The sequence below is a fragment of the Nanorana parkeri genome, unplaced genomic scaffold, assembly GCF_000935625.1.
Source record: "Nanorana parkeri isolate BGI_ZX_2015 unplaced genomic scaffold, ASM93562v1 scaffold900, whole genome shotgun sequence".
Lineage (NCBI taxonomy): Eukaryota > Metazoa > Chordata > Amphibia > Anura > Dicroglossidae > Nanorana > Nanorana parkeri.
Genome location: NW_017307168.1, coordinates 134,407 through 161,615, shown reverse-complemented (window position 1 = coordinate 161,615; position 27,209 = coordinate 134,407).

Genomic DNA, 27,209 nt, shown 5'->3' with positions numbered 1-27,209 from the left:
GGAGTTTGCTTAGAGGCATGCAGTAGATACAACAAACATGTACACATTTATCTGGTCTGATAAGAGCAGAGTTGAACTTTTTGGCCTTTGTAAAATACAGGGGTCTATTCATGAAGCAGCCGGAAAAAAAACCTCTCCCGGGCGCTCTGGGAGTCTCCCGCTCCCGGCCGCCAAGGAGAGAAACACTGCTTTTTCTTTTTTTTTTTTCTTTTCTCTTTTTCTTTTTTTTCGGAGCTTGGTCAGAATAGAATACAAAAAAATGTTTGCCCATAGGAATGCATTGCTTGACTCCTATTGGCTATTTCAATTTGCAATAGCCAATAGTAAACTAGCATTGCGCCCGCCCTCTGCTGCAGTTCTCCATCAGGTTCATCAGCAGAGGGCGGGTACAATGCTAGTCTACTATTGGCTATTGCAAATTGAAATAGCCAATAGGAGTCAAGCAATGCATTCCTATGGGCAAACATTTTTTTGTATTCTATTCTGACCAAGCTCCGAAAAAAAAGAAAAAGAGAAAAGAAAAAAAAAAAAAGAAAAAGCAGTGTTTCTCTCCTGGGCGGCCGGGAGCGGGAGACTCCCAGAGCGCCCGGGAGAGGTTATTTTTTTCTTTTTTTTTATGGCAGCAGAACCGTCGGCTAATAGAAAACTGTTGGGCGGAGCTAGCTGTTATTGCTAGCTCCGCACAATCGTTTTCTATTAATTTTTTTAACTTTTTAAACTATTTTTCTGTTCTGCTCGGTCCCACAGAGGGACCGAGCAGAACAGCTGAGCCGAATCGGCATCTATAAGAATAGACCGAATAGCAGCGAGTAGCCTGCCGGAGGTTCGGCTTAGCCGATCCAGATGTTGGTTAGCCGATCCAGATGTTGGATCGGCTGAGTCGAACTCCTTCTGCACTTCGGGTTGGCCGATCATGCTGAGCATGTTCGACCAACCCGAAGCCACCCGATGTACGGCTGATTTCAGCCGATATACGGCTGAAATCAACCGTACCAGCTTGAAGTGAATAGCTGAACAGTGTTCGGCCCACTTCGCTTTAGGTCGGTCATTCACTCGGCTGCCTACGGCAGCTTAGTGAATAGACCCCTTAGATGTTAAAACCGCTTTCTTATATGGAGACATTAAGGAAGATATCTATATAGAGCAACCACCAGGGTTTGAGCAAGCACACAACCTTGTGTGTAAACTCCATAAAAGCATCTACAGTCTCAAGCAATCTGCATGAACAAGTTGAATGAGAAAGTGAATGAAATACTTATGAAAGAGGGATTCACAAGAAGGAAAACAGATCCCTGTCTTTATTCCAAGAATCAAGAGGACAGAAGGACACACATCCTAATTTATGTCATGACATTATAACCTGTTTTGAGCAAGAAGGAGGCTGTTTCTATTTATTTTTTTATCTTTTTAAACTATTTTTATGTTCTGCTCGGTCCCACAGAGGGACCGAGCAGAACAGCTGAGCCGAATGCCGCTCGGCCGCATTCGACTATTCACTCACTGCTGTTCGGCATCTATAAGAATAGGCCGAACAGCAGTGAGTAGCCTGCCGGAGGTTTGGCTTAGCCAATCCAGATGTTGGATCGGCTGAGTCGAACTCTTCCTGCACTTTGGGTCGGCCAAACATGTTCGGCCAACCCGAAGCCACATGAAGCCACCCGTTGTACGGCTGATTTCAGCCGATATACGGCTGAAATCAGCCATACCAGCCTGAAGTGAATAGCCGAACAGCGTTTGGTTCACTTCACTTCAGGTCGGTCTTTCACTCGGCTGCCTACGGCAGCTTATTGAATAGACCCAGTGGCGTCACAAGGGGGGGGCGGCCCGCACCCGGGTGACACCATTGGAGGGGTGACACCAAAATGACTCACAGTCATTTTGGTGTCACCCCCCTCTGAAAAGTCGGGCGCTCGGTCATGGACCGAACGCCCGACAGTATAAGGAGAGAGGAGATAAGGTATGCCGCCGGGTGACTGTCCCCTCCTCTCTCTGCCGGCGTCTATCACCAAGATGGCCGCCGGAAGGTATCAGATTACTGCCACGCGTGCGCGATGACGTCACGCGCATGTGCAGTGGCGTCTCGGCGGGGTGACACTCGGTTACCGCTCCGGGTGTCACCGAGCCTCGGGACGCCCCTGAATAGACCCCACGGTGTTTGTGAAGGAAGCCAACACTGTTCATCATCCCAGACCAACAACCCCACAGTGAAGCATGGTGGTAGTACTGCCAGAGTGATTTTTATCATCAGGGCCAAGACTGAAGGAAATATGGATGGCGCAAAGAGGAGTTGTAGAGAAAAAAAAGTTTAAGTGTTCAAGATGCCTGAGAGTAGGGGTTTACTTCCCGGTAGGCCAATGACCCTAAAATTGCTGCCAAAGCTACCATGAAGTTATAATAAACTGAAGTCTTAGAATGGCCTGGTTGAAGCCATGAGTTCAGTTCAATTAAGAATCTGTAAAAAAGATTTGGCAATTGCTGATCACCAAGGGTCACCATCCTAACAGTGATCATGCCAAAACCACCTTAAAAAGCTTTTTTTTTGCAAGCTGAAATTAATCGAAGTGGGGTGCTGCAGTTGTATTTAGGCCAAGCTAAATGTAAAAGTTAAAGAAAATCATCCCAGCATTAGCCTTTAAAATATAAATCGGGAGAGAAATCATCACTGTATTCTATCAGCTGCTCACCTAGTGCCTGTTTGTGTTCTACAGGAATATTAGCATTATTCAGGTAAGAGTCTAAGATGGTTTCTTGCTCCTCAATCTCAGCCAGACTGGAACTACAACTGGATAAGTGGTAATATTCCAGACTATAACAGAAGGTGTTTGCCATAATGTGCTAGTATGCACTAAATATTAGCACATTATGGTCAAAATATCTTGTAGGCAATCCTCTCCAGCACAGTGCTATCTGCTCTCCCCTCTATATCTGGTGCTTCCATCTTCATCCAGTCTTCTTCCAGCTTGGCAGCTTCGGCTTTTTGATTGGCTGGGCCGCCATGATGTAAGTGCCACACATTCACACTGGAGTTACTTCATTTGGAGCAGGACCTTGCCAAACTTGTGCACTGAGCTGTCCTTTGCCTAAATACATTGTGCTGAAAAGTATCTCAATTTCTCATCTCAGAAAGTAGGGAGGTATGCATGCATTTCTGTCTAAAAAAACAGCAAAAACAAAAGCAGCATAACAGAAGATGGCTCCCCTGTTTATCTGTAGAATCTAGGATCAGGGAGGCTTTCCTTTAGCACTAATTGTGGTGATGCTCATCTTCTGATCACACTGTCAGACTCCTTGATTAGTACTGTATCCTTGAAAATATAATGACCGTACTTCCAAGAGACTTCGTTAAAGCAATGTGAAATGTTGTTGGTTACCAAAATATAAGTGAAACTCTTGAAATGAAAGGAGGTTATTGAGTGGCTGTTGGTTCCTTGCAGAGGTTAGGCACATGGGACTTTTAGGCAGGTTTCACGACTACTGGTTGTCAATATAGGAAAATATTTACTCAAAATACTGCTCTAATTACACAAGTACATAACTATAACCATAGTAGATCATGTGACTGCTATTGGGCCTACAAACACAGTGCCCAAAGCTGCTTGGTTACACAGGGGTTTATGTAGGTAGCAATATCAATTAGAAACTACATTTAGGTAAAACACTTTTATATATGTAATTTGGGAGCTTCTGTATGATTATTATGAAAGCAATCAGTAGTGTGTTTCACTAATGGAGTCACCTTTAAGAAGGAGATTAGTGAGACCCCTTTAAAGATAAGTGCCATTTAAACCAAGTGCAGTTATCCTTTACACCCTTTTAAGGTGACATCCCAGCATGCTTTGATTGTTGGCGGATGTCTTCTCGTGGCCACGCCTGCACAGTACATTGCCAGGAGAAGGAGGCATCCACTACAGAATGAAAACAATCAACTGGGGCCAGGCAGTATTTATCTGTGCATGGGGAGGGAGCAGTGATGTCACCTTATAGGGTCCTGAAGGATATGTGCGCTCTGTTTTAAAGTGCACTTATCATTCGATGGTTTTGCTATCACACATAGCTAAGATTTTGTCATTAGGGCATACAATAACAAAATGTATTGTAGCTTTCACTTAAGCATACAGTTACATTCCTCTCAGTTTCAGCTTGAAAACAGAATACTCACCAATTGTTTGAGATCTGCATGTTACAGACAGTGACCTCCTTTTCACCTCTTATTCTGTTCTCTCCTTAGCTTCAGACATTTTCCTGTGTGGCTGCTTACCTCCAGATCTCATTAACAGTGTTCCCTTGACACAGTTCTTTCTTATTCCAGCTCTGCAGAGAACCAAGACCAGGTCTTGTCATTCTTGAAGTTTAAATAGCGTTGCTTAAATAGGTTTTTTATAATGCACCTCTCCTTAAACCTTTAGATTGCAAACGTTTTGTGTGCAACTCTAGATTATCTATAAATAACATTTGCACTGAAATATTATCCATTACCCCTATAATTATTGCAAAACTAACAACAATGTATTGCAGTCAGCATAATTTCTTTGTGTTCACCAGAAGAACAGTTTTTTTTCCATACACTCTTAATACTGTCCAATGAATCAATGAAGAAAATAGAAAATAGTATTAATATTTTGTGTTAATATATTATAAACCTTATTTCTATGCATAGATTGTAATTACTGTATATTGGTCAAATTTACCATTACATATGCAGGCTCTTCATTTTGCTTAGCGGGGTTGAACAGTAGTTGTATCTTACTGATCTGCTTATCTCCTTCCAAATCTTCCACACAGGGAATTTCTAAGAACTATAGACCTTCTGCTGTCTCTAATGAAATAAAAGTTGGTGAAATAAGTATGACCTAGGGTAGCTGTGATTTTCTGCAGCTAGCACATTGCTAAAAATCAATTAATAAATGTACCAGCATAATCAGTTAATGACTACTAGTAGTGCTATTCTAAAAGTACTTTCAAAATGAACTAGCAAACACTCTGACCCAATCAATGCTATGCAAACACACAACATAGACCTAACTCTATGATGGGGTTTTGTAGGGAAGCAAGACTTTTGTGAACCTGAGAGCAATAAATACAATAGGTAAAATAAGTTTAGTGTACCTTACATTTCAAGTATCAAAGTTATATTTACACCATCACAATAGTTACAGCTTTAACAAATTTATCCAATGCCAGAACTGTCACTTCTGTAAAACTGTCATGCCAACAAATTCATGCTACAAAAAAGTGATATCAGCTTTTTAAATATAAAACCCAGGCAGTCCATAACTTACAATGAATGTAAAGCTCTGCCACCCGCACACGTTGATAATCTCTTATTGGACGCCTCCTTATCATGTTGTGTCTCAACTATGCAACCTCCTTATATAGCTGCCTCAACCTGCTGTACCCCACTACACTGAGACATGGTCCAAAGAGTTTGGCATGCCTATTGATCCTGAAGAATGGTAAAAGTCTTTTGTACTTACGCATTGTTTATCTGTAGCTAACAAAGCTCAAGACATTTTTTTTACTATTTGGTACAGATGTCCCAATATTCTACATGCCATTATTCCTTCTATCTCTGATGCATGCAGAAGGAATTATAGTGAAAAGATCATGAAGGCACATATATGGTGGGCTCGCATCCCTATTAAGCTGTTTTGGGGTTCCATCTTGTCATTATAGCACCGTGGATACCAAACCCTCCCAGCTTTACTCTTTTTTCCATATTACCTGGGACCATTAAATCCATCAAGAAAGATGTATGTAGTAATTTTTTTTACTCTTGCTAGAACATTTATACCTCGCTATTGGGGAACATCTAGTACTCCTTCTCTAGCTAAATTGGCCACTGAGTTGGAACTCTATTATGCTTATGAAGCATCTGACTGCAGCAGCTCATGACAGACTGAAACAATATACCATTACCTCGGTGGCTTAGACAGTCTTTCGGCATTTACAGGATCTAAAGGATCTCTTGACTACTTTGGTGACAGATCATCTGGGAGATTTAACCATGGTGGAGGGAATGTTTCTTCTTTTTTTTGATAGCTCTCTACTTCTTTCTACTTATACTTTCTTCTCTGGCTTCCGTTTAAATGTCTTCTTTTGGCCACTCTGCTTTGTTCTTCCTGTTCTTCTTGTCTGCTTCCCTCCCCACTCCCGGAAGGCATAATCTTGCCTCAGCTTTATTATTTTAAATCTTTTATGTTTTTTGTGTCTAATATTGTAACATGTGTTTCATACATGTCCAGTGACTAATTTTAATTTTATTGTATTATCTCTTTTCTGTATTTCTTATTGGATAATTAGCCATGTGGTTTCTCCAATGCTCTATACATTAGTATTATTAACAAAACATCCCCTTGTACTTTCTGTGCATTTCTAATGTTATCCCCTAGTTTGTTTATACTGTTTTCTTTGTAAAACTTTAATCAAATCAATGTAATATTGGTGACAGGGTCCTTTTAAGATGAAAGCAGGAGGGAAGTACTTCTGAAGTATCCTTCTGTGCTTTCTTTTATGACAAACGTTGTCTGTCCTCCCTAGCCAGTATTCATCACAATAAGGGAATTTTTTGCTGTGAGTGTCCCTATTGGGTCACTGCAGAGGAAGTCAAAGGCATTAAGTCCTGTCTGAGATTCTCGCGGAATCTCTGAGAAGATTCTAAGAGGAATCTTCCCAATTGGGGCATAGATAGCAATTAAGTCCTGTCCGAGATTCTAAAGCTGGCCATATACTATAATATTTTCTTTAAAAAAAAAAAAAAAATATTACAGATTCCTCCATCAATGCTATGATTGTTGATCGAGGAATTCCCTGCTGTCTTCATTGTACTCTGGCACCGGCTGCTGGCCACTATCAGAATACCCTAACAGAGCCAGCAGCTGATTGGCTGTCCACTCTGTTCATTCGAAGGTATTCCGAACAGCTCCTTCGATCAGCTGATCAAGGGATACTGGTGCCGACAGAAGCACCCACAATGCAAATTTCAGACGGTTCATAAAGAACCGGTGATGTTTTTTAAATTACAGTGATTGATTCATCTGCAGTGAATGTTTGAAAATGTCATATTCACTGCATTATAAATATGCCTATTTCTATATCTTGTGGTAGTCGGTCCAAATGTTTATGTATATAAATAAGTGTATTATTTGGAAAATGAGACAGAAATATTTTATAGTCAATGAACAGTATGTAAGCAGCAGAGATAAGAAATATTTTATTAAAAAAAGAAAAATTAGAGAGAATTATTTTACAGGAAATAGCTCGAAATATTGTACAGTAAGTGCACAATATGCGAGCAGCCTTAATAGAGTGAGAGATAAGGCAGCTTTTATAAAGAAATTAAATTAGAGTGCAGAGATTATCTACAGTCAATGCACAGCATGTAAGCAGCCTTAACAGACTGCATTTTAAGACTGTACACAGTTTGCAAAGTTGTATCTATGCAGGTATACAGTACATTTACCAAAAAGCTGACAGAGATCTCTTAACTTCCTTGATTATCTTGTGAGTAAATAGAAAATAATTTCAACAAACTTGTTTTTGCCTATTTATCAAAATGCTGCAATATATAGTATAACCTGACATAAACCTGGGCAATTCAAACTGAACATATGATAAAACAGTGTACATGAAGGGTGTACCTTCAGGAAAGACTCCATGTTCAAACAGTCAGCAGATCCAGAGATATTGGGTGGCAAAGTTATATACAGATCTTGACTTGTCTTCCCTATTGGTTCTTTATTGTGGTGGACAGATTTTCTGACCAGTAGGGAGGATCGGGAGGTGGAGGAGGGCAGCACTTGTGGTTTTTTCATTGAAGGATAAAAAGATCTTGCACTAAAATGCCATGTCTACATATTCAATTATGCTCCCCTCCCCCCTACTGTGTACATTCAACCTGTTTGCATGGAGGCCAAGTGTAAGGTAAGTATAGTTTTATATGCAGATGGAATGCGGGAATTCTTCAGGAGGCTGAAGAATTCAGCCCCCCTATTTTTTTAGTAGACCTTGAATCTTGCTTTAAAGAAGAACTCCAAGAAAAAAATGTTATTAACCCTTGCAGTGGAGCTATCCCCGCACATCAAGAGTTGAGTGCTCGTTTGTGTTTAGGTGCTAAATGAAAACATTTATACTCACTAGACCAGGGCTCAAAATTTCAAGTCCTGAGCTACTAGCCAGGCCTAAAAGTTACTCGCCACCAGTTGCCCCACCTTACCCCTACCCTGCCCCGGACTTAACTCCGCCAGGTCAGTAATGTAACGCACAGCGCAGAGGTCAGTGTGACGCACAGCGCAGAGGTCAGCGTGATGCACAGCGCAGAGGTCAGCGTAATGCACAGCGCAGAGGTCAGCGTGACGCACACCGCGCAGAGGTCTCTTTTCCCCCTGCTGCATAACTTTCTTGTAGGGTGCAGAGATCGTCCATGTATCCTTTTCCCCCTGCTGCATAACTTTCTTGTAGGGTGCAGAGATCGTCCATGTATCCTTTTCCCCCTGCTGCATAACTTTCTTGTAGGGTGCAGAGATCGTCCATGTATCCTTTTCCCCCTGCTGCATAACTTTCTTGTAGGGTGCAGAGATCGTCCATGTATCCTTTTCCCCCTGCTGCATAACTTTCTTGTAGGGTGCAGAGATCGTCCATGTATCCTTTTCCCCCTGCTGCATAACTTTCTTGTAGGGTGCAGAGATCGTCCATGTATCCTTTTCCCCCTGCTGCATAACTTTCTTGTAGGGTGCAGAGATCGTCCATGTATCCTTTTCCCCCTGCTGCATAACTTTCTTGTAGGGTGCAGAGATCGTCCATGTATCCTTTTCCCCCTGCTGCATAACTTTCTTGTAGGGTGCAGAGATCGTCCATGTATCCTTTTCCCCCTGCTGCATAACTTTCTTGTAGGGTGCAGAGATCGTCCATGTATCCTTTTCCCCCTGCTGCATAACTTTCTTGTAGGGTGCAGAGATCGTCCATGTATCCTTTTCCCCCTGCTGCATAACTTTCTTGTAGGGTGCAGAGATCGTCCATGTATCCTTTTCCCCCTGCTGCATAACTTTCTTGTAGGGTGCAGAGATCGTCCATGTATCCTTTTCCCCCTGCTGCATAACTTTCTTGTAGGGTGCAGAGATCGTCCATGTATCCTTTTCCCCCTGCTGCATAACTTTCTTGTAGGGTGCAGAGATCGTCCATGTATCCTTTTCCCCCTGCTGCATAACTTTCTTGTAGGGTGCAGAGATCGTCCATGTATCCTTTTCCCCCTGCTGCATAACTTTCTTGTAGGGTGCAGAGATCGTCCATGTATCCTTTTCCCCCTGCTGCATAACTTTCTTGTAGGGTGCAGAGATCGTCCATGTATCCTTTTCCCCCTGCTGCATAACTTTCTTGTAGGGTGCAGAGATCGTCCATGTATCCTTTTCCCCCTGCTGCATAACTTTCTTGTAGGGTGCAGAGATCGTCCATGTATCCTTTTCCCCCTGCTGCATAACTTTCTTGTAGGGTGCAGAGATCGTCCATGTATCCTTTTCCCCCTGCTGCATAACTTTCTTGTAGGGTGCAGAGATCGTCCATGTATCCTTTTCCCCCTGCTGCATAACTTTCTGGCTGGCCGGTCTCACTGTCTCTGCAATCTTCCTCCCAGCCTGGCAGCTGAGGTGGGCGGAGGAAGCTGCAGAAGAAGACAGTGGATGTCATCGAGGAGCGCCGCCGGCGGGACCAGAGATGGGACACTACCGCCACGGCGATCGTTCGCTTGTGTCCTCTCTTCTACTTGTTGGCCACTCTGTAGCTACAGCGGCAGATGAGAAGAGAGAACAGAAGTAAGCAATCGCCGCGGCGGTGATGTCCCATCTCTGGTCCCGACAGTGGCGCTCCTCGATTAGTTTCCACTCGCCCCCACGCAATTTTCACTCGCCAATTACGAGGGGGCGAGTGGAAATTTTGAGGCCTGCAATAGACCATTTGTGTCGGCTTGTTCTTAGACCAGTGTCTCAAGCGTCTCTCCCCCTCTGCTGCAGCAGTCTAAGGATCTTGGTGTCATCAAGCTCTATACACTGTGCATAGACTATCTATAGATGTGAGGACACAGAGGAGCAGTCCATCTCTGCAGCAGAGGAGGCACGCTTCAGTGATCACAGAAGCAGGAAGCTGGCTCCGATGGTCTGGCGAGTATAACTTTATTTTAGCACCTAGTCAAAATGAGCACTTAAAGGAGAACTATTGGGTTAGGGCTTTTCCCCATAGTTCTCCTTAGGGTAACGGGAGGACACCACCTAGCGTCCTCCCGTCACCCTAAGCTCAGTATACCGCGAGCTACAGCTCGCGGTATACTGAGACGCCGCAGCTGAAGCGGATCCCGACAATTATGTCTGGATCCGCCCAGCTGCGTGAGTGACAGCTGGCTCTGCCTATCTAGAGGCAGAGCCACCTGTACACGTCCCCTCCCCAGTCCGTTCCGCCAGTCAGCGCTGGCGGATCGGAGCGGGGAGGGGGGAATCCAGCCACTCCCCTGTCACGGCAGAGAACTGTGACAGGATCGAGAAGTGAGCGAACGCCGGTATCTGTTCGCTCACTTCTTGATCTACTGAGCCGACCTGTGACAGTCTCATTGTCACAGGTCGGCTCGAACTATGAGGTGAGTGAAAAGCACTCACCTTATAGTTCTCCTTTAACCCTTGCCGGGGAGCCCCACTGCCAGGGTTAATAACATTTTTTAACTGGAGTTTGTCTTTAACTTTGCTTATATACTATGTCATTCTATCATTATATGCTCAGGTTGAATTGCCAGGTTTATGACAGGTTTATTTAAGGATAATTCAGTATTTCGAGAGAAAAGCAAATGAGCTTTCCCCTGCACAAATCAGGATAAATGATGAGCATATTCAGAAAATTGGTGATTGTCATAAGGGCAGTCGGGTATCTCATACTTTATTGAAATCAATAGAAGGTCTTTCTTTATATAGCTCGCTTAAAAATATAGCTAGTGTTGCCAATGGCAATTAGATAAATCTTTCATTTTGTTATCCTGTCCAAGGATAGCTTAAGCTAGAATTATGGGAATTAAAACATTTTTAATCCATTCTGATTATTCTTAAGGCCCATTAAGTCTCATGCTTTAACGTAGATGTAAACCCTAACTGGATGACGTTTAGTATGCTAGAGCATTGTGTGTCATAAACCTAAGTTGCCAAGTTTTTCTTTTTAAAAATACTGTTTTCATCTTATTTTTTTGTTTATTTTCTTTGCATCTTAGCGCTGATGACCTTTTGAAGTCTCCTTGCACCCACTTCCTGTCTACATGTACTTGCTTCAGTAAAAGCTGTTTTTCATTGCTCAGGATAGGCTTCCTTATGGTGACAATAGCAGTCACAACCAATGCCTGCACTCAGCCCCTTGTTCACTTCAATTATTCACCCATGTTAAAAGGTTAATGACTGTCTCTTTGAATACCCAAGCAAGTGCAGATGAAATAAGTAAACAGAAATTTGCTTTTCACATGTTTATAGAAAATCATAGTGCATATTCAAACAAATTTCTTGTAAATCAGCCTTAAAGTCTCTGCAGCGAACACATCTAACATAGTTTCAATGCAGGAGAGTAATTAAGAGACAGGGTCGCTGTGCTGTCATCCAGAAAGTGCCCGAACAGGGACCTTTATGGCAGGATCACCAGGAATTCATTAATTAAATTGTTTAATAAATATTATTTCACTGATTAAGTGCAAAGCACATTAGAGAAGGTATTTATATATCTCATTTCCATTACAAAGCCCCAAAACAAGGGGGTTTATTCTTCTTTTTAGGATAATGAACATAAAAATTGTTCCTTTTTGATCCTTCGCCAACTGTACATCCAGAACCACTTACTAATAGAGCAGGTACAGTCTAATATTATAGATCTATTTATTCCAAACTGCATACAGTTGTTTCAGGCCTGTTAGCCATCACCAGTGCAGTGCTTGGAAACAATGACTTCTTTGAAATAGGGCTTGGGAACCAACAAGAAGGTATAAAACAAATTATTTGCATGGCTCAAGCCGCTATCCTAAATTGAGGAATACGCTCCTTATTCTTGGGATTTATGATGTTAGACATGTAGATTTATTTTGTTTTAAGAAAACTTTATTGTGCTTTGCACTAATTCACTGGAGGGAATTTTGGTTCTTGTTGGACCACCTGACCATAACATGTTTGGTTATACCTTCTCATAGTTTCATTGGTCATACTATATATAACTAATTTGTACTGATTTAACTGTTTTAAATGCAACATCATCATGTACTTTTATACTGGTTTTCCCGTTCTATCCTTTCCTGCCTGTTTCCTTCCTTCTTTGTTAGTCTTTTGTGATTAATGTGAAACCTCGCGCCACTACTCCAATCAAGTTAAGCAGCAGCTGAAATCTGTGTGGTCAGATATATAGTATAAAATTAATAGTAAAAGCCGTGTGAATGAAACTGCAAAAGTGTCAGATATAGTAGATACTGACCTTGAAATAATGTAGGGCTGTGGAAATTAAAGATTAATTTCTCGATTAATCGTTAAACTTTTTGATCGATTAAAATAATGTTGATCGCTAATGAAAACACTCACCTCTCCACCGGCTTCCGGGAATCCCGCCGGGATCCAGTGATGTCACGGACATTGACGTCACCGGACTCCTCCCCCTTCACCAAGTGGCTCTGTCCGCTAACGAAGGGAAGGGGGGAGGAATCCGCTGACATTGATGTGCGTGGCGGCTAACGAAGGGAAGGGGGAGGAGTCCAGTGACGTTGATGTCCGTGATGTCACCGGACTCCTGCCCACTTCGTTAGCCGACGGAGCCACTTGGGCCGGTAAGTTTGCCCAAGAAACTTTCTGCACGAGCGCCAGCCAAGGCATTGGCCTATACACATACAGCACAGCAATGAAGTAATAAAATGAACTAGGATCACACTTATCCAGCACGTTATTATTCGGAGTTGCCCCACTCAAGCGGCGGCCATATTGAGTGGGGCACGTGAGATTAATAACGTGCTGGATAGTGTGATCCTAGTTCATTTTATTACTTCATTGATGTGCTGTATGTGTATAGGCCAATGTAGTTGGATCTGTATGTGTGATATAATTAATCGATTAATTGATTTTTAAAAATTTTGATTAATCGAACAAGAAAATTTTAATCATTACCAGCCCTAAAATAATGTGATACAATGTATAAAAAGTGCAAAACAAAGAAGAAACGCATGTGTATAACATGCACCTCAGTGTAAATGCATTGCTACAAAATATCCATAATGGAAAATCAAATACAATAGATATTAATTTTGAAACAATGTGATGTAATGTGCAAAGAATAACCACTAGAAAAAAACGCATGTGTATAATATGTGAAAATAATAAATGATTAAAAAATGTCCATGATCCTGCATCTTCAATAGTCCATTAGGGGAAAATAGAAAATAAAACATTGGATGTAAAATAATCTCAGTCTCCTGTGACCATCAACAGAGAAATCTTCTGGAATGCACTTCACCTTTAGCAGAGACCCACCAGGGTCTGTATGCGCTGTTCCTCTGATTCAAACCAGGTAGAGGAAGCACCTGATGCCGAATACCTCCCAGTGATTTCCTCCTCTCAGGTACAGACTCTCTTGCAGTCTCAGGAGTTGAAAGCAGACAATTCATTCAAATTCATTCATTCATTCAAATAAAAAATGGAGACTCGTAGTGCAGATGGTTTTAAAAGGATACTAAACTTTATTAAAAAAGGATACTACTCACATATCATAGATAAAAATAAGGTTTTTTAGTAAGCAGCCACAGACACTGTGTGCTGAGAATGTTCGACCAACCCGAAGCCACCCGATGTACGGCTGATTTCAGCCGATATACGGCTGAAATCAACCGTACCAGCCTGAAGTGAATAGCCGAACAGTGTTCGGCTCACTTCGCTTTAGGTCGGTCATTCAGACATTCACTCGGCTGCCTACGGCAGCTTAGTGAATAGACCCCTTAGATGTTAAAACCGCTTTCTTATATGGAGACATTAAGGAAGATATCTATATAGAGCAACCACCAGGGTTTGAGCAAGCACACAACCTTGTGTGTAAACTCCATAAAAGCATCTACAGTCTCAAGCAATCTGCATGAACAAGTTGAATGAGAAAGTGAATGAAATACTTATGAAAGAGGGATTCACAAGAAGCAAAGCAGATCCCTGTCTTTATTCCCGAGAATCAAGAGGACAGAAGGACACACATCCTAATTTATGTCATGACATTATAACCTGTTTTGAGCAAGAAGGAGGCTGTACCTACATCTAAAGGAAAAAGGTCACTCCTTTGAAGACAGTCAAGTATGCATCCTAGACAGGGAGGAAGATTGGTTCAAAAGAGGTGTGAAAGAGGCCATCTATGTAAAAATGATCTTGAAGTGGTTATACCAAGATTATGACTGTTGCTTCAGAGCTGTCACAAGCCTGGCTTAAATGCCAGGAAAACAGACAATCAAGTAGAGCCCTGTGCTTCATCTTCTGCAGTGGAGGGCAGGGACTAATAGAACTCTAATATCTTCATAAAGAGCACCTGTCACCTGCCAATTCTATCACATACGGGCCTGTTAGCCTCCTTGTGATAGCAGTAAAATTAATTGCAAAAAAAGCAAAAAAAGTTGGTATAAAAGTAAAGAATAATAAAAAATAAAAAAAATGCAAAAGCAATTTTGTCTCCCCCCGCCATCTACATAGGAATGCAAACAGGCGTGTAGGGCATGCACATATATGTAAACAGCGACTGTAACACAAATGTTAGGTAGTACTGTGAACGTTGGAGTCATAGCAATAATGCCAGGGCCATAATTTACTGTTAACTCCACATTGATGAACAGCAAAGGCTTTTAAAGCGTTGCCTATGGACAATTTTGAATACCATCATTTTTCACCATGGCACGGGCACATGCAATTCTAAGATTCAACATGCTTGCTATCTATTTACCCCACGTGACCCCATCTTTTTTATTTTACAAAGCAGTTGGGTAGTATATTCTGTTTGTGTGCACTAAAATACATTTTTGTGTATTTATCGATTTGATAAATATTTGTGCAAATATCGTTCAACATAAAAAATTGCAGCTACCTTTTTATTCTACATGGTTTCTGCTGTGAGAAAACATATAATTGTTTGGGGGTTTAAAGTAATGTTTTATCCTAAATTTTTGATTTTAAAATGTGTGTGAAAAAAAGAAAAAAAATTACTCTGGTCTTGAAAGGGTTAGATAAATGTTGTGACAATTTACTTTAATTATCCAGTCATATGCAGATGAAAAAAGTAAATTGGAATTTGCTGTTCAAATTATTGTATAATTTGTGTAAAGATCCCCAACTCCTTTAGAAAACAGCTTGCAATTTGAAACAAATATCCTTATAATATTATGCCTTATCTGTTCCATAAACCAGGGATTCTGTATGTATATACTGTAGTTACATAGTTACATAGCTAGTCAGGTTGAAAAAAGACACATGTCCAACCTATAGAGATAGTTCAACCTATAGAGATAAGTTCAACTTATAGAGATATACAGTTGTCTAGTACAGGGGTCAGCAACCCGCGGCTCCGGAGCCGCATGTGGCTCTTTCATCCCTCTGCTGTGGCTCCTTGTCCAGGGGTGGAACTACCGCCGGGGCCTCAGGGCCTGAGGTTGTGGGGGGGCCCAGTGAGGCCCGGTCCTGGGAACCCCCTCTGGTGGAGAGTACCGGGGCCCCGCCGACTTTGTGAGTGGGGTGGAATGTGAGATTGCACTGACAGAGTCGGATAGAAGTGACATTTCAGGACTGATCAGCTGTTCAAGGGCAGATCGGTTAGGTGCATAGGATTTGCGATGCTGATCTGCCCTGGAACAGCTGTGAAAGAGTTGGAATGCTTGACCTATTGGCAGTCACACATTCCACAGTCAAAAAACTGGGTGCGATTGCATTGAAATGTGTGACCATGTCACTGGTTACAAATTGTAATGTAGTCACACACTTTGATAGAGCACCGCCATCAAGGGGGTACGGCCGGTACCCATGAGAGGGGTCTGGGTGGCTTTGGGGGCCTCTTACATGAGTATCAGCTGTACCAGGGCCGGCATTGGCAGGGGTGACAGGGGAGGGGCTGGAGGAGGTAAGACCCCAGCAGCAGCAGGTAAGAGGAGTTGGGAGAGGTACAGGGAAAGTGACCCAGGCGACCATCGAACCTGAGACCCTGCAGAGCCCACCATAGAGAGTCTCAGATGGGCTGTGCAGGATCTATGGTGTGCTGTGCAGGGTCACTCTCAGCTGGGCTCTGCGAGGTCTCAGGTAAGCCCAGAGTCCAGTGCGTTACTAAGCTCAGTGCGTTACTAAGCCCGGAGTCCAGCGCGTTACTAAGCCCAGAGTTCAGCGCGTTACTAAGCCCAGAGTCCAGCACGTTACTAAGCCCAGAGTCCGCGTTACTAAGCCCACATATACCTATATACATGCTATGCATAGCATAAAGGTAAAAAAACGATATATGATGTGTTATCTGCATTTTAGATGTCAAAAGGGTTTTGTGGCTCCCGGTGTTTTCTTTTCTGTGAGAAATGGGTCCAAATGGCTCTTTGAGTGTTTAAGGTTGCAGACCCCTGGTCTAGTAGGAAGAAAGGAGTGATTTGCATGGCTCTGGCCACTTTCCTAAATTTATAAATAATCCCCCTGTTTTTGGAAATTCTAATGGATGTGAGACATGTAGATACTTTTTGATTTAAGAAGGCTCTACTGTGCTTAAAAAAAAATGAAATACCCATATTTTTAGGACTGCTTGTTACTCAGCTTTCAAACGAATCAAAATCTTCCAAGAAAAAAAACTCTTCAACAAAGCCAAAATATTGCACTTACAATGGTACCAAAGGGTTTTAGTTACTGACATGTGGCAGCATAGACTAAAGCTGCAAGATACAATTAATCCCTGCTGTTCCATTACTTGCACACTTATAGAAACCACAAATGAGTACACTCTTTGTTTAGTGATCTGTTAGCAAGAAAGGTGCAGCAATGCATGTTTGCGTCATTATATAAATGTGTCTGTGAGTGAGCAGACTGGCTTTGTTTTTAATGGACGCTGCCTGCATCCTATCATTTTCATGCAAATAACAGTGCAGAAGAAAGCAGAACATAAAACTGAGCCCCTACTGTGAGAATCCAGCACATTACAGGCGGGACGACCGCCTGCAGACATCATCTATCCATTGCATCATTTAGCCATCCTAATGTATAATATGAAAGGCCTGTCTAACCCTTTTAGAGCCAGAAAATTCCATTAAAATTCACAGGAATAGCTTACATTGGCCTTTCAAATGAATAAAAGTCTCGCATAAGTGAAAGCCTATGGTTTTACTCTGCTTATTAAAAAACTCCATGCAAATGTAAGTTCCTCCTTTTTTATCACACACATTTGCTGAACTTATTTTTGTGATGTGAAAACCTGTGATGTGATTGCTAGTTATGCCACTTGCAGAGCCCACCTGATATACCAAACAGCCCACCTGAGAGTGACCCTGCAGAGCCCACCATAGACTCTCTATAGTGGGCTCTGCAGGGTCTCAGATGGGCTGCTCACCTCTTACCTGTCATGGCTGTCCGCTGTCCGCCGGGCCCCGCCTCCTCTTCCGTCCCCGGGCCCCGCCTCCTCTTCTATTGACGATCCCCACCTCCTCTTTCATCACTGGCTCTTAGGTCGCCGGCCCGGGCCCTGCCTCCTCCTTAACTCCGAACGCTGGCCTCTTCTGCAGCAGCTGCTGGCTCTCACTGACACAGCTCCGCAGTGGCTGTTCCTCTTCGCAGCCGCTGCTGAGCTGTGTCAGTGACAGCCAGAACCCTGATATGCCATAGCGACCCAGGTGGCCCACACGGCATCAGAGGGATGCCCTGGCCGGGCCCACCTGTGCACGGGCCCCATAGCGGCCGCCTGGGTCGCTATGGCGATTGTTACGCCACTGTTCCTAAGGCTTCTCTTGAGTACTGATTCAATGTTGTGAAAAGGTGCCAGTCAGGATGTAAAAAAGGAAGCTTCTGTTGGCTACTTGTGTTTAATGGTAAATGATCTGGCACCACCGTTCTTATTCTTCACCACTTAGTGAATCATTGACCCTGAACAAGAATGCATCCAATAAATTGTTAGGTCGTCTGATATGCACATGCTCAGTGACTAACAAAGGAGTAAAGAAAGGATGAGGATAAAAGCCTCTAAGCTTGCATTTTTAAAAAACAAGCCAACAATGGCAGCTCCAATATTTCCAATATAAAATATTTCCTTTAAAGAGCATCTAAATCCAAGAACAAAAAGTAATACATTGCAGCTCAATTGTCTTTAGATGTGCTGGCTGCATTCGTTTTCTTATGCAGGCTTTTTACCCTTCATTTTTACCTCGTGATCGTGTCAGTAACACGATTGCTGTCTTATGGTGACAACGCTCTCCCATTGTATTGCAGCGTTGTTCCTCTTTGCTGCTCTGCTGATTTGGACTAAAAAAACCTCCCCCTCTCTTTATGTTTGTAAGCTGGGGGGAGGCATTCTGTATTTCACAGAAGAGAACTAATGAGAGTTGATAATTGTTTAAGATTTAATTCCAGCTGCAGGAAGTTACAAGAGCAACATTTATTCTTCTGTACCAACAAGCTTCCAATGGAAATATCACCACTCCGATTCCCACTCTGGCTCCCTTCCCTGGAAGCATCAAGGGTGCTGGAGCTGAACTCTTCTACACTCCAACTCCACGTACAACCAAAAGAAAAGAGCCGTGTTGCTTGAATCTGCTGAATCTCACGTTTATTGATATCTTCACATCCCAGTGACATTCATTATCCTCGTCCTACATCCAGCTGCTGGAGGCTCTTTTCTTTTGCTTGTATGGAAGGAATTCTCTCCCATGTTCTGTACATTCGCCTAGATATAAATCACATTTGTTGTACATTAGCCAGATAACAGTTTCCCTGACATTTACTAATGCATGCTTTTCAATAGAAACAGGTATTTACTGTAACATTTGGCCTATTTATAGCAGGTTTAATGTTTTATTCATTGCACATTTTTGTTTTGTGTTAAAGTTAAAACATTTGCCAGGGGTGTGATGGCAAATCATTATTTCTCTAATGAACATACAGCAATCTGCTATGGAAATGTCTCTATTATGCTGAAACTGTATTTTTTAAAATATTTGTTATTCCAACGGAGGTTTGATCTTAATTTTTTTTTGCTCGTCCTGGCACAAAAGAGGGTCTCATTACAAAATTAGGGGTACTTCTTTCAAAGCACTGGCCTGATGCTGATGGGCCGGAACGCTTCTCCACTTCTAGTGCCCAGGAGAGGCTACTGTAAAAGGACACACCACCTACCTGGACTCTATGGGGAGCAAATAGGCAGCCACCACCTACCAGGTGAGCTGTTTTCAAATGTATTTTCTCTTCTCCATGCATGTGGGTTTTAAATAGTACAAAATAAACAAAAGAATTGGTGGTGCTTTGCCTGGCTCCCAACCACATGTGCAAAATTGCAGAAAAGCCAGCGATCATGTAATTATGTCTCCTCCATCATGTAACATCTCAGAGATTGCCTGTGGGAGGACCAGATGAGGTCAACACGTCATACTGCAGAGCCACGTGCTGCCAGTGAAGGAGAACATTACTACAGTTTGTGATGTCATTCATGAAGATATTCTTCCCTTGTCAACACACTTGTATCTCCTCAACCTTCAAATTGCTGAGCTGACCTGTCCAACATATATATCTGCACAACCTCCACATTGCTGATCTGTCCAAGCTGTACCCCCTTAATTTTAGCATTGCTGACTTGCACAAGCTGTATTTCCTTACCTATATCTTGTCAAACTTTGCATTGCTGATCGGTCCAAGCTAACTATGTAACTACAGTATCTCCTCCATGCTAAATACATTTTTTGGCAAGTAAAAATAAAATCTTATATGTCATATTTACTATACCATAGGTGCACTCTCCATTAGATGTTTATGTACAAAATAAAGATTTTTATGCATAGTAAAAAAAAGACAAAACATCTGTTTAAGCTTATAAAAATACCTAAAAACTATTATAGTTTCTGTTACTATTTGGCTGTTCTGTAAATGTACCTTGTTTCTGCAGGCAGATATTTAGCGCACAATTCACTGGTCAGATCCATATTTTCTCAGGTTCTCTTTTTAGAAAATACAAACCTTCATACACTGAAAGCTTTGCAATCTTGCTAAATAGCACACTTGCGATGTAGCATAGGAGGTTTTGATTCTACAGTAGTTGGTAGTTAACCCTTTATAATCCTCTTGAACGTAAGCTCTTATTTCAAATGTTATATTTGCATCTTAAATGAAAGTTTCATTAGGAGAGGCTTATTTGCATTTAATTAAAAAAAGGAAAAATAATATAGTCATAGTGATCAAACAGGTTTCATCTTAATTCTCTTGGAAATGTAATCAAGGTGCCTTATTAAGCAACATCTCAACTTTTACTTTCTATTTTCTTTTCTCCAGTATATATTAATTAAATCTCTCTGTAGAATTTACATCCACCTTGGAAAAATAGGTGGCCAGATTGGATTTAAAACTGATTCAGGAATGCCTGCCTATTAGAGTTGGCTTTTTTTTTTATTTCTGGAGGCTCTGTTTGATAGATGGCAGACAGCTAGATGATAGAAAGCTCAGTGAATGATCCAAAGAGCATGTATCTACTGTATATAAGCAGAAGAAAAAATGGGGAGTTGTTCTCTGAGGATGAACTCACTGGGAGAGAAAGGGAAGAGGAATGTCCCCCTTAGGCACACAGATGCAAAGAGGTTTGGTTGGAGATCTACTTTAAATCTTTACGGGATTCTATCATGATTGATATCGCCCAGTGCAAAGCAAGGTTCTTTTGCAGAACTGAAATCTGCCATTTTTAAATCCAGGGGAAGCATCTTACACAATACCATGTCTGCATCAAAATGAGGACTGCTTCCACTAGCAATCTCCCATGCTGGATGGCTGCATTGTGTGACAGAGATTCATAGATGTTATCAAGGGCAAAACACCCATGTGTATTAGGAAAACCTCATATTAGAGACGTCCCTTGGTTTAAGCTAAAATACGCAATGTAAGGACTACTCTGTAATGTAAATTCTTAGGGCTCGTTCATACCCTGACACGTGGCAATGCATGTTGTTGTAGCGTACATTGACCTCTGTTTTAAACCTACATGTGATTTCAAAGGTAACTATTTTCTCCAAACTTTAATATTACTGATGTAGGGGCTAGATAAAATGTAATATAATGTATTCACTCAGAACATGAAATATTCTGTATATAGGTCTTATATACAGTATCTTTAAAAGTAACCTGTTGAGAGAAATAGGTAAGCTGCGATTGCTGACTCCTCCTTCTAGAAAAAATGCTAGCTTTCTGGTGGTCATGCTATTCCATCAACTTTAGAACTTTCTAAATTTACAGATCCAGAACAAGTTTGCAAATTAGGAGTTTGAATTAAAGGCTTGTGTCAATGGGATTTGGCCTTGTGCCAACAGGAAAATGCAGCTTGTTTCCAGTTGCATTCTGTTTGTATTTGAGCTCAGTATGAGTTACTTCTGAGATCATCCACACAGAACTGTCTGGTGCATTAAAACTGCATGTGAACTGTTCTCGCTGCTTTTCCCAATGATTATGTGTAGAAAAGTAGTTTGAAAGTGAGCAAAAACACATAGACATAGGCTCTTAGTCAGTTTCAGTTTTCTGCATGCTAGTTCTGGATGAAAGATCAAAAAGTACTGAATGCAGCGGCAGCCAGGCAGATAGCATTTTCAGAAGTATCCAGTGGAAGCCTCCATATTTCTCTCTTTGTATAGGACTCCTATAACATTTTGTGTAAAATGTTTTAATAAAATGTGTAAAATCCTATAAATAACCAAAAATGTTTACATTTGTGATAAAACAACAACTATAGAATCTAGAGTGGTTTAAGATTTACTACTGAGCCATGCTATGGCAGCTGGGCCAGTATTGGAGCCTATCTGATAACCAAGAGGCATTCTGTTGAATTCATAAAGAGTAGACACTCATTAGAAATCTGTCTTTCGTCTGTGCAACAAGTGAAAGATTCTTGCAACTGTCAGTAAGGTGTATATGAATCTGTTACAGAATTGTCTCACATAGAAATTTGTCTGCAACACAATGTTTATACGTGTGACACAATTTACTCCAAAATGGAAGAGGCTGTATTTTTACCTCCACTTTTCTTATCACTGGTATGGCAGGATTTCTTAATATATTTGTCACAGCCATAGCCCTAGAGTGCAAAAGTGTCACACATAACAACTACCTGATTTTTTTTGCACGTTTTGGAAACAGCAAGTCCGCAATTGTCATTTTTGTGTATTATTTTTAGGGCGGGTGCAATGCTAGTTTGCTATTGGCTATTGCAAATTGTAATAGCCAATAGGAATCTAGCAATACATTACTATGGCCAAATTTTTTTATTTATTTTTTCTATTCTGACATGGCTCCGTGTCAGAATAAGAAAAAAAGGAAAAAGCAGTGTTTCTCTCCGTGGCGGCCGGGAGCGGGAGACTCCCGGAGCGCCAGGGAGAGTTTTCTGTCTGGAGATCAGTGTCCCTGGTTAGCTGGTAACCAGGGACGCTGATCTCTCTGCAAGTGGCCGGAGCCAGCCGTAAGATCACGGCTGGCTCTGCCCAGCCATCAGAAGCAGGTTGTCGGACGTCCAATGGCCAGCCGCTCGGCCAGCTTTGGCTTTCAGAGCGGCTCAGCCAAGCCGAGGCATATGCGTTCGGCTCGACTGAGCCGCTCGGCCAAGTTGGGGAGCTGTACGGGCTATAGTGAATAGCCCGTACAGCAGCTCTTCGGTTCTACTGAACCGAAGGGGTCCTGGGGCCGAAGCAAGCCGAAGGATCGGCCGAAGCTACAGCTAGATCCTTCGGCTGCTTGGTGAATAGACCCCATTGTTCCTGTTGCAGCAGAAGGCTACTCATGTTCAAACGTAAACTGTGTGTACTCTTAAAAAGACAAGGAACCGTGTTCAAATTACGGTAACATACTAATGTCATTCGGTTTTCATGTCTCAGTGGTCTGAACTCAGTTAACTGACAATGTTGTGGGTTACTGCTCTCTATAGTACTTTACTGAATATGGATCACATCATATAGAAAGTGATTCATTGCTCAAGAGCTGGGATTATCCTCTTGTTCTAAATGAGACATTTGTCAGCAAGGGCTGCTTAGTGTGCCAGTAGTCATCATTTTAACGTCCATCTTTTATAATAGACAATAACATGAATATTTGAAGTTTCTATGCCGCGGTTGTGTTATTTATTTCAACGTATAAATATATAACGGAGTTGTTAAAAAAAACAGCAACTTTATTAAAACTGTTCAGCCTGACATCAATGCACAGTGTTTATACAGCACATTCGTTTTGAAAATTGTACAGTGTTCTACACTTAAAAATAATGCAAACTAAGAAAACAAAATGCTGCTGGGTGGAGCATTTTGAAGCATTCATCCATCACATTCTTCCATCACCCTATTTATATTTCTTAGCGCAGACTAAGTCACTACTGTGTCATACTGGTAAACAGTAAGTTCTACAAAATCTTTTATGTTACTTGAAAGGCAATATGAATTTAAAGGAATACTGCTGTGGTAAATGTCATTGATATACACTTACCTGAAATGAAACCCCAGTCAAAAAGTTTTGGATAGAGTGGGGAAGAATTAGATCCTGTGTTAGATTTTATTTCTGTCTTTGTCTTTGCTTGTGAGCTTTTCCCTCATTTATTGTACCCATGACAGTAGTCAACGTAACAAAAGCTGAGGAAAAACTAAAATTTTACATTTGTCACTGGAACAGGAGGTAAAGAGAAATTTCCCAAACATACATTCTGTTGTTCTGCTGACAACTGTCAATTTGGGAATGTTTTTTCTCTCACTTCCTGTGATGTCTCCAGAACAGGAAATGAGGGGAGATCTTTCCTACAGAAACAAACGCAGTTTGGAGTAGGCAGGAGAAGTGAACAATCTAGGACAACATAGCTGAACTGGAAAGTGAACTGAATTGGAGAATTTTTCCAAATCAGCTATGTTGTCCTAGATTGTTCACGTCTCCTGCCTTCTCCAAACTCTTCACCCTTTTGTGAACAAACCTGAAAGACACCGGTAAATATAGATTTGATAAACTTTACCCACAGTCTCCAAATTACATGAAAACTTTTAGCTGGATTTCTACTGGAAAATAAGTCTGACATTCTTTATAATCTATTCATTATGTCCATGTGCATGTGCATGTTTAAAGTTATAATATATTAAATGCAGACCAAGATGGACAGTGTAACATTTACAGAACCCCAAGGATATGATAGTGCTTATGTTAAATATGTCCTGGATAAGGATGTTGTTAAAGAATGTTTGTGACAACCAATAGAAATTGGTTTTGTTAAACACAAATATAACAATCAAGAAGTAAAAATGATGGTTTACGTGTGTCGTTTTTGGTGATCTGGAAAATAGAGTATGTCACATATGACATGCTCTTGTTTTTCCTTATGCAAGATGGAAGTGCTAATCTTCAAGTGTAGAAGCACAAAGAAACCAAGTAGAATTCATCCTCTCCTGGTGTGACTACAGCAAAGTAAATTGAATAGGTTGCTAAGGGGTACTTGCATTAAAAATAATAACTCTTTATTGGATAAGGGTAGTTATTATGTCATAGATAGTCTATGATAGATATGTCTAGATTAGTACTAGACACAGAATGCCCGTTATAAGGATGATAAAATGTAGCAGGAGCTTTTCTACCACTCCTATCGCATCAGAATGCCTGACTACTATTTTTGGGTTGTTAAAAGATAAGAAAAGAAATTGAGTTGTGTTATTTCTTGTCTTAGTGTGTAAAATTGATCTATACTTAAAGCTGTCCAGAGATGATAACATAAATGAAAAGGTGTGTATCAGAATGTTGTGATAGCAGTCGTGCCCTCAAATGCCAATTTATCCATACTCAGCCATTTCATAAAACAGCTTGATGAGCATTCCAAACATATTGTACATTAAATGTCTTATCTATCCTTCCTTCAGTGGCACTTTCCATAAGTCCATGCAAATCCTGCATAGATAAACAGGAGCAGAGCTGTACACTAGCTACCCGTGGATTATGTAGTATTTTAAAATTATATTTTGACAAAGTGGGTAAGTAGAAGGTTTTTATTGCTATATGTGGTCCTATTGGGTATTATTTCCCTCACTTCCCATCTATGTGATGTTCGGCACTTAAACAGAAAGAGTGGGGAAATCACTCTAATGGGAGCACAGAAGGCAGAACAAATCTTTTTTTAGTTCAGCGGGAAGGGCAGTAGGCAAATAAAACCTATGGTAGGTATATATTGCTGTCTGCATACTCTTTGGGGTTATTGTCCAAAATTCTTGCCCCAAAGACAGTGGTCACACGCACTGATCCCCAAGGCATCCAAAATAAATCAAAACCTGTGACAGTTGTTTTTATACTATCTTCCGGCAGGAGAGGTTTTCTACTCTTCCTGTTTCAGTGACTACCTTCACTAGTACAGGATGTGTAACTGGACAAAAGAGAGCAATTACAATTTGACAAAGGTTTTAACTCTTCCCCACTATATTGAAATCAACAACGTTTTGGCTGCAGTAGCACTACCTGGTGACTCATAGAACATTCCAGTACAAATTCAATACATCCTAGTTGAAAATCAATCTGAGTTCAGAGAAAGTTATGATCCAGTTGAAATTCATGTTTTAAACTAGGGCTTACTTATGTACACACAATATAAATATAAACAGACATATACTCATTCACTCTTACACCCACACAGCTAAAATAACCAAAGGACAGCAAACCAGCAAGAACTAAGGGGATCAAATTCCTACCACAAAATCGCACAGGTTATCTGTAAGCAAACAGTAATAATACCAAAAACAGAGCTTCCCCCAACCCTTATCCCACCCTTAGGAGCCTATTTATAAAGGTTGAAGTATGCAGTATATTCCCATTACTTCCACCTGTTTAGGAAGCTGCCCCAGATCATATCACCAGCTTTCCATTAAGTTTTAAATACCCCAGTGAAATCCATTTCTAGACATTTTTCCTTGATTTACAAATCCTTTCTACTGTTTTCACTCAGAAGTAACCAAACCCACTATTGTTAATGGAGAAAAGCTGGAAGGAACAGTTTCCTGAAGGTGCCATAATGAGGTCTTTCACCTTTTCACCTCCTCAATGCAATGCTTTAACACCCCAGCTTCTCAGTTCACATATTTATGAATGGGAAAAGAAAGTCAGCTGTGAAATAGGGCAATGTGTGATGCAAGCAATTATTTTAACAATCTTTATAAATAAGCCTTATATTTTCCACTCTGAGAACCCTTTCCCAACCCTTTTCAAAGCTAGCACCTGTGTACACAGCTACTTAGCTTCCTAAGATGAACCAGTAGCAAAGAAGAAACTCTCATACTACACATACTGTAGTATGACTAAGGATGCACAGCAGGCACTGTGATTTCTCTGCTCTTACCTTTACCGCATTACACCACTGTCGTGATCCATCACTAGCAGTGATGAATTTTATTGATTAAAATTTTATTCAAATCCTGACTTTCTGAAATGTGTTATTTGTATAGAGCTTGGCATTCTTCTTGTCATCCACTTGTCAGTTCTCAGGCCTGGCAAATGACTGTTCATACACTAAGAACTGCATTATGGAAGGCAGAAGGAGTGTCATCTGTGCTACATACTTGATTTTTGATGGGGCTTTGGCTGAGGATCATGGTGCTTGGGGATTGTGGTAAAGGTAAGATGTTGTACATTATGGTGCCTCCTATATATTGTACCCTCATTCTAACTTAGAAATGTTCTTCTTTTAAGGGGCTTGTAAATATGAGGTTATAGAGAACACTGATGTAAATGGAGTAAAGCCACTACAATGCACATAGGCACTTGTTAAATTCGGCTCATAACGTGACAATTTTAAGGGAAAATAAGACAAGATCTACTTTACCACAGCTACACTTTAGTCCACTTTGGTAGGTGCTTGTATGCAATAATAATTATGCTCGGATAAAGATCCGTGCTCTCTATGTGGGCATTAATATGTCTTCTGCATACCTGACGTTGAAGCAAGGCAAATTAAAAACACAATCCTTTGCACATATTCTTAGCCTTTTCACTGCTCAGGGGGTA